Source organism: Rhinolophus sinicus, chromosome 17 (assembly GCF_057876585.1).
Source record: "Rhinolophus sinicus isolate RSI-liver-muscle chromosome 17, RSI-T2T, whole genome shotgun sequence".
In the NCBI taxonomy this organism is placed as follows: domain Eukaryota; kingdom Metazoa; phylum Chordata; class Mammalia; order Chiroptera; family Rhinolophidae; genus Rhinolophus; species Rhinolophus sinicus.
Window position 1 is genome coordinate 172,409,453 of NC_142517.1, and position 8,948 is coordinate 172,418,400.

General features: G+C 35.7%; 1 pseudogene; it reads left to right on the plus strand.

Annotated features, from left to right (window-relative positions):
• The first annotated feature begins 7,767 nt into the window (after positions 1-7,767).
• On the plus strand, positions 7,768-8,457 carry LOC109459748 (large ribosomal subunit protein uL30 pseudogene; annotated as a pseudogene).
• The last annotated feature ends 491 nt before the right edge of the window (positions 8,458-8,948 follow it).

An 8,948-nucleotide genomic window follows, 5' to 3' on the forward strand; every position in this document is an offset into this window, starting at 1 on the left:
CCTTTGTGGTTCTATATAAATTTTAGGAGAGTTTTTTCTATTTCTGTAAACAAGCCATTGGAATTTTGTTAGGGATTGAATTGATTCTGTAGATCACATGTAGTACGAACATTATAACAATATTATGTCTTCCAATCCATGAACATGGGTTATCTATTTATTTGTGTCTCCTTTAATTTCTTTCAGCAATGTTTTACAGTCTCTTGCTTTCTTGGTTAAAGTTTATTCGTAAGTATTTTATTCTATTTGATGCTATTATGAATAGGATTTTTTTCTTAATTTCCTTTCAGATTGCTTGTTGTTAGTGGATAGAAACAAATTATTTTTATATGTTAATTTTGTATCCTGCAGCTTTACTGGGTTTATTTATTAGGCTTAACAGTTTTCTTGTGTATGTGAAAGTGGAGGTGAAGAGGGGACAAAGAGATTTGAATGTATGACCATCAATTTTCTACCTAATGGAATCTCCTGAGAGTGGATAAATTTAACAATAAACCTATTGTGACTTAAATCTAAATAAAATTATATGTTTGTATTATATAAACAAATTTATAAAATTTTGCATTAGTTCTTACCTTTTAAACACTTACTGGATTTTAGACTCAATTCCCAATAATCATAGTGAGTAAAATTTTTTTTTGGCTAAGAGCTTGTGCTATAGTGATTGTGAGAGGATAATTTATTGCCTGCTATGCTTTTCTTGTTATTTTTCTTCAGTTTATCTTGGTAGAGTTTCATTGTCTGGAAGGGCTAAAATTTGCAGAAGTGATTTTCTAGTGCCATAACTAAAAAGATTAGCAGTGACACTTTTCTAAAATATATGTTTCCTACCAAAGGCAGCCTTCTCAGCCCATTTCCTTTAATGATATCTGGGTAGGATCTGATAAGCTTTATTCTACTTTGCACAGGTTAAAGGGCATTGTCTTCCATTTCACTCCAGTAGCCAACAACAAAGCCAAGCATATGTTATCATCATCACACAGGAAGCTGCGGGCTTGCTTGTGTTAAACAGAGCACAAATACAGGAAAAGTGTCAGGCAGGTTAAAACCTGGTAGAGCTGTGCTCAGAGAATATTATGCTAATAATATACAGACAGATCTAGAGATATGTGATTAGATTTCAGCGTAAAGTACTTAGAATCCTTAAACATTTAAAAAGCTATGTAAAAAGCAGAGCCATTTTATCTTTCTCTCTTTGGAATGATGATCCCATTTTTTTAAAAAAATAGGAAAACAGTTAAATTAAAGTTATGTCAGGAAATATATATATATATATATATATATATATATATATATATATATATATTTTTTTTTTTTTTACCTCGGAGAGCCAGAGGCCTTCCTAAAGATTGTCTCTAGTCCCTCATTTTACAGAGAAGGAAACCAAGGCCCTTAGAATCCAGTGTTATTTCATAACATTAAGCTGGAACAACCCAAGTCTCCTAATTTTCAGGTCAGTATCTATATTGTACTGCCTCTGTTTTGTTGAACATCTTTCTAAAACCTATTTATACATTTTTTTTTTAACTTTTAAAAAATGTATTTTAAGTGTGTTTCTCCAGGACCCATCAGCTCCAAGTCAAGTAGTTCTTTCAATCTAGTTGTAGAGGTCGCAGCTCACAGTGGCCCATGCGGGGATCGAACCAGCAACCTTGCTAAGAGCACTGTGCTCTAACCAACAGAGCTAACCGGCTACCCCGTTTGTCAGGAAATAACACTATTTCTCAAAACATACAATTGAAATTTTTCTAAATAATTTTAAAATGTTCCCCTTTGTTTTCTGTAATTCCAATTGCATTCTCTTATTTCAAAAGAAAAGAGGATTTCCATTTTATGGCTCAAATTTTGTCATAAATAAAGGGTTTGTGCCTTTTGGAAACTAAAGAACTCATTTCATTCAGAGATTTTATTTTGTGTGTTTTAACTGGGGTATACACTTGGTTTTAGCGTTATCTGAATCATGGTGGGTATATTCTAGAGATAGCTATCAATGTAGTTTTATGTGTCATGGTGGATTTATTTACAAAACTGATCTGAAGAGTTTTGTACAATGATTTTTAAATGCCTTCTTTTAAAAAGACTAAAAACAAAGTGAATTACAAAAATATCTGAAGAATAGAAGAGAAACAAAAACCAGAGTATACAGTCTTCCACTTTGACATAGCCACTGTGAACCTTTTGATTCATTTTCTCTATATATATATTTTTCAATAAATTTTCAAGATTGCATTCAAATGTGTATATACATACACATAGAAAAGCATATATGTTGGCTATCACTTTTTGAAAGTTAATATTATATCTTACATATTTTCATGGTTTTTGTATTCTTCATAATCTTCATTTTTAAAAGCTGCATAAGGTTTCATTCAGTGAACAATTGTATGGGATATACCAATATCTTTCTTTATTGGATTCTTTCAAATCTTCTGGTTATATTAGGGACAGGGTTTCCCTATACTTTGTATCATTTTGTTGTGACAATCAGGAAGGCCCATATCATGTGGATCAACTATTGGATTTAGTGGACCTGTTGTAATACATGTCCTTAGCATAAAGTAAGTAAATATTAAATTATTAAGTTAACTGTTTCCATGGGATAGCTAATGGTGTTGCATAGGAAGTGTCATAGTTTTATATAAATATAAGAGCCATTTCCAGTTTGGATTCAAGCAGGAAGAGGTTGTACACTGCTGAAGAGGCTTAAAATATCTATCATCCTTGCTTCAGAGCAAAATTATGCTGGTCTCTAGCCAAAATGCAACCAGAAAAAACTCATGTTTGAGACAATACCAGAGTTAATAAGTAAAAATAGTTCTGAAAAAAACAGTCTTACAGTGCATTTTCATGTCTTGATGTGTTACAAACCACACTAGGGCCTATTTGTGTTGGAAAAATTATGCTGGTTGTATATTTTTCCTCTTAGAACTCCACGACAATTCTAATAGTCATATACTGATTAAATGTTTTCTCTGACAATTGCTCTTGAAGAACAAAAATCCTACTACATACCACACTTTATCAGAGAGTGATTGTCATTATTCCCAGAAACATTACTATGTGCCCTCTGACACTAGAGAAAGGAAATTTTATTATTGCTTTACACTCTCTTTTTTTCTTCCCCATTATTTCTTTTCTCTCCCTATTCCCCGAACTCTTTCTGTTTAAAGGAGAGGACTTGACAACCACATTTTAAACAAATCAAATATATTGAAGTTGCTGAGTATCTTTTTCCATAGAGCATGTCACATGGAATAGTCATTTTTATCGTCACAAGAATAATTATATTTTAAAAAATTCTTTTTATATCTCTAACTTTATGTTGACCTTATCAGGTTTTTACTTTTGAAGAATTCCATTTTTCTTATTTATGGCCATATTTTCAAACAGTTTACTATTGAATAAGTATATTTAATGTGGTTTTTTTTTGGGGGGGGGTTTTTAATCCCCACAAGAAAATTTTCTTGAAAAACCACAATATAAAGAAAAGAGAAACCTACTACCACAGCTTGGTTAAAAAGCAAACTCTGCCTTATTTTTATTTAGGAAAATCACATGGAAATATTAAAAGAAAGACAGTATTACTTAGCAAGTTTAGTTTTGTGTTGGGCTGACAATGGACCCAACCAATGAGAAGAAAAGTCTTTCTCTGCTGCAGCCCAGATGTTACAAGGTTGTTGAACTTGGGTCCAGCTAACCCAGGAGAATCAGTTGGCTGCTAGAGTGGCTCTGCTTCTGGCTTTGCGGAGATCAAGGAAAGATGTTTTAGCACGTCTGAGAATCAGATCCAGGGTGTCTCAGGCAAGCTGGGGAGCACTTTGGCAAAAGTCTTCTGAATTGTGCAATCTCTGACTCTGTTTTTTCTCCAACTTTTTTCCCCTCAAGATCACATGCTTAAATTGGGCCATGCAGCTGTGTGTGGGTGGAGTGCCTTTACTCAGAGGTCTTAGGTCTGATGGGTGCCGGGTATACTATTTCTTGCCCCACCCCCATCCTGCGAAGCTTTAGAAGCAACCCCTTAAAATTGGTAACATGATCTGTTCACCCTAAATAGTAAAATAGGGCTTGTCCTTTTTTTCTTTCTCTTTTTTGGTATTTTCCTTGGTAAATGTAATTTGCAGCTGTCAGATAGTTTGAAAAATGTTTTCCTTGTTTTTAAAAATGTAATAAGAAATGTTATATCAAACTTAGTTATCAGTTTAAATAACTGTACATTACTGCACTGTTAACTTTTAAATTTAAAGTTTTACAGATACTTTACTAGAATTTTCGTTATTGTAATCATAAACGCTCATATTATCCTTTAACAGTACATTTTGAAACACTCCTAATTATACTTGCCACTGACATTCTTTGAATTATGAAGCACATGTTTCAGCATACCTCAAGAAGGACTTGGTCCTTAGGACAAAGTTAACCTTACAAGTTCAAATAATAATTTGTTAGAGACTAGTTATCATGGTCCCTGGGAACACTATTCATTTTTCTGTGCCTCCTTGGATCCAAGGACATTATATTTTATTATTGTTGAGTCTACTAGCCTCCTTTCCTTGTCCTCTTCATCATCCTTTTCCTTACCCTCACCCCCTTGTCCTCCTCCCAGTTAAGGAAGAGAGTTGTCAGTCAAATTAAAAATTTCACATGCAGTGATGCTATTGAGTTTCACCAGACAGCGTATTATATAGCAATAGGAATAATAAAAATCTTAATAGGAACTTCAGTGACATTTATGAAACTATTGTAGTGGATATGATTTAATTCAATGGAATTCTAATTTTATAACTATAAGCCAAGCTTTAGATATTCTAGCAATTAAGTTTTATTGCTACATTCTTGTCACCGACAAATGGAAAAAGTCTTTGCTCCAATTGTGTTTTCAGAGTGGAACTTAAAAATTTACTTCATTAGTGATAATATCTTCTCATTTGAAACTATATGTGTAAAGTAATTTTGACTTTTTTAAGTGAATCTATTCAAGTCAAACCTAAAGGGAAAGAGATGAGTTCAAAAGCTTCATCCAAACTGATTCACTTCTTGACTTTTTAAAAACATAGTGAATATTTGTGCATGTGTATTTGTGAATACAATTTACCGAGCACATTCACTTTCATTTGTTCATTAAGTTTTTAATGAAAATTCATTACACATATGTATTGACCACTTAGTGGTCAGCTACAGAGATGCTTCAAAGAAGTAATAGTATTTTGGAGGCACTCTCCTCATTGTCACAATCTCTAGACATATATAAATCCTCTTTGTAATGAAGACTGATATTCGAGTTCCAAGTGAATGAAAATTCTTGAAATAATAGCAAAACTGTGCCGTTAATTTGTTATTCCTTAAATTGAGCGTGTTCTTCATCTTCAAAAAATAAAGTAGGTAAGAAAGTTATTGTTATTCTCACTAAAAAGAAAGAAAATAAAAAGGAAAAAAAGTTACTTTGTTGAGTAATTATTTTAGGCTAGGTTCTTTACAGATGTGTCATTCAATTCTCCCCACATTTGTGGGAGGTATATATTCTTTACATTTCATAGATGAGAAATAGATGTTGAGTATTATTTAAGTAACTTGCCAAAAGTTACAAAGTTGGAATTTATTGGAACCAGAAAGTGAATCTCACATTTTCTGATTATAAATCTGGTGACTTTTTTTCCCATGATACATACAGACTTTCCTTTTTTTTTTTTTTTTTTTAATGTCTCTGTATATAAATGCAAATATGAAAGAAATGACAATAATAAAGGATGGAAGCAGAGTGACATCAACATCATGGAGGCAATATGTTTCTTTTTAACAACAAATTAGAGATCTGTCCATGAACAGAAGCACCATTTTGGGACTTGTGGAATCCAGCACCATATGCATGCAGACCTGGATGCATTCTTGCCCACCTGTGCATCCGGTAATAGGCAGACAGAACGCTGTATAGGCTTCAGAACCAGTAGTCAGCGAACCTACCACAACCTCTCTTGTGATAGTCAGGGGAAAAATCCTGGAGAGTACTAACGTGGGCAGATAGCCTCAGATGAGAGAGAATTTGCAGAAGTCCAGCCTTCCTAGGGGGAGATTCCAAGACATCATTGGAGGAGAAAAAAAAAAAAAAGAGTTTGGCCACAATGGAGATAATAAAAGGAATTTTCCCTGCACTGTCCTTCCCTACCTCTAGGGCAATGAGCTCTCCCTTGGGGGAGATGGAGAGTGCTGAGTGCCCATCTATCTCAGTTGTGTGGGACAAGCCTGGAAAAGCCCATTTTACTCCAGCAGGACCCAGTACTGATGCAGGAACTCTGTGAATGTGAGGGGGAAGGAAATCAGGAAAGAGGCAGATAAAAATATCAAAGAGCATTAAAGGGACATGGTTTCTGATGAATAAGGACTTTAGCAGGAAGTTGCCCACGAGCTTCTTGGTGTACTTCCCTTGAAGTTGTACCTCACTTGAGGATCTCCCCGCTGAGCCCAAAGGCACTCTAACACCCTGGGTGCTAAACCCAAACTTTCCCCCCACTCTGTATGCTCCAGAGTGCAGCAGCCAAAGCAAATTTGGTAAATGGAATACTATCAGAAAAAAAGTACAGAATCTGTGGGTAGGGGAGAAACTACAAACATGAGCTACCATGTTACCTTTTGAAAAATCCAGAAGGCAGAGGAAACCCCAGTTATGACTATGCCAATGAACAGTATTCCCAATCTGAAAGCAATTAGTAAAGATTTAAGGAGGTGTCTGATATGTCAAATGCAAAAGCGCCAATGCATATCTACAAGGGACATGAAAAATCAAGGAAGGAAATCATCACAAAAAGAAAATAACTCTCCCATAACTGAGTTCAAAGGCATGGAAGTTTGAGATCTAGAGATAAAGAACTCAAAATAGCTATTTTGCAACAACTCATTGAGCTACAAGAAAACTCAGAACACATCAATAAAGTCAGGAAATACATGGCAAAAATAAGATTTTGACCAAAGAGATAGAAACCATAAAGAACCAAACAGAAATTCTGGAGCTAAAGAATTCAATGAATAAAATAAAAATCAACAGAGAGCATCTGCAATTAAGTAGAGCAAATGGGAGACAGAATAAGTGAACTACAGAACAGGAATTTGGACATAACCCAGTAGGAGCAGAACAAAGAAAAAATAATGAAAAAGACCAAAGAAATTGTACATGATGTATGGGACTTCATTAAAAATACTACTAGAGTAATTGGCATTCTGGAAGGAGAAGGGAGGGAGAAAGGGGCAGAAAGTTTATTTAAAAAAAATGATAGCTGAAGAAGTCCCAAATTTGGTGAGAGACAGATCACCCTATTATATCAATGCAAAAAGGACTTTTTCAAGACATATAATGAAGCAGTAAAAAATCAAAGATAAGTAGAGGTCCTAAAAATAGCCAGAGAAAAATATATTAAGACCTATAAAGGATCCCTCAATAGGCTATGAGCAAATTTCTAAATAGAAACCCACAGCCAGGAGAGACTGGAATGACATATGCAAAGAAGAAATTGCCAGCCAAGAATACTCTACCCAGTATACTGTGTTTCCCCAAAAATAAGATCTAACTGGGAAATAAGCCCTACCATGATTTTTCAGGATGACATCCCCTGAACATAAGCCCTAATGCGTCTTTTGGAGCAAAACTTAACATAAGATCTGGTCTTATTTTTGGGGAAACATGGTAGTTATCCTTCAGATAGAAAGGAGAAATAGACTTTTCCAAAAAAACAAACAAAAACTGAAGGAGTTTATCACCATTAAACCTACCTTGCTATTGGAAAGATGGCGGAGGAAGAGCAAAGAAAAAAGATACCTTTGGTTCCAGAAAATCTCCTAAAAAGGGAAAAGATTATCAGGCCATCAAAGCTACCCAGGCAAAGCAAGCACTTTTGGAAAAGAAGGAGAGGAAAGGAAAAGAGCTCAGGTTTAAGCAACTGGAATGGTTCCTACACCATGCCTGGAGGCAACAGCGTAGCAAGGTGTGTCTCAGAGGACTAGAAGTGAAACCTTGTGGTTTGGAAGTGCCAGATGAACTTTCCTTGGCCTTTGTAGTATACATCCAAAGGATTAATTGGGTGAGTTTAATGGTGCAAGGATCTTGCAAGGCTTTGCCTGAAGATTTTCAGGGGTGTTTTTTTTTTTCCCAAAGTGACCCCCTGAAACCATAATAACACTTACGGGACCTGGCGATTTCCAAATCTGAAGTCTGTCCAGGAACTCATCTTGAAACATGGATAAACCAAAGTCAAGAATAAAATCATGCTTTTGATAGACAACACAGTGATTGAAGTGCACTTGGGGAAGGTTAGTATCATTTGCTTGGAAGATCTCATTCATGGAATTGTCTTCCCAGGGAAGAATTTCCAGGTTATCTCAGGGTTCTGGTGCACTTTCCATCTCTCAGTGGCCCACCACACTGCTAATAACAGAGTGGGCTTCCTCAAAGAAGTGGGCTCACCTGGTTAAATGCCTCAATTAACTCATCTGGCAGCTGAACTAAACCCAGAATATCTGAAAGCACAGTGCACTGGAAGCATGCGTCATGTGTGTTTGCTTTTTGGAATTATTATCCAGTATCCTCAAAGACGATTATTTTCTGCTATATCTTCAGGAACTGGAGGGGAAGGGTCAGAGAAAAGATGGCCATATTCCTGGTAGGGACTTCTCATCACAGCCCAATTCCAAAGGAAAAGTCCCAGTGTTTTACACATTGGCCGCTGCTGCTGCCTCTGAAATCAGCAAAGGACTCATGCCATGGAGGAGGGGTCTTGTTCCGTCACATCTTTATGCAGGAGTTTAATGTTGGTGAATGAATACCCAAGCATGAATACAGGAAGGCAGTGAGCCAAGCCCAGGGTCATACTTGAATCTGGGGTTTCCTAAGGCCTTGTTTTGGAAAGAGCTTGAAATACAGTTAGAAAAGTGCGATACCAGTGCTCAATTGTCTCTGCTATGAA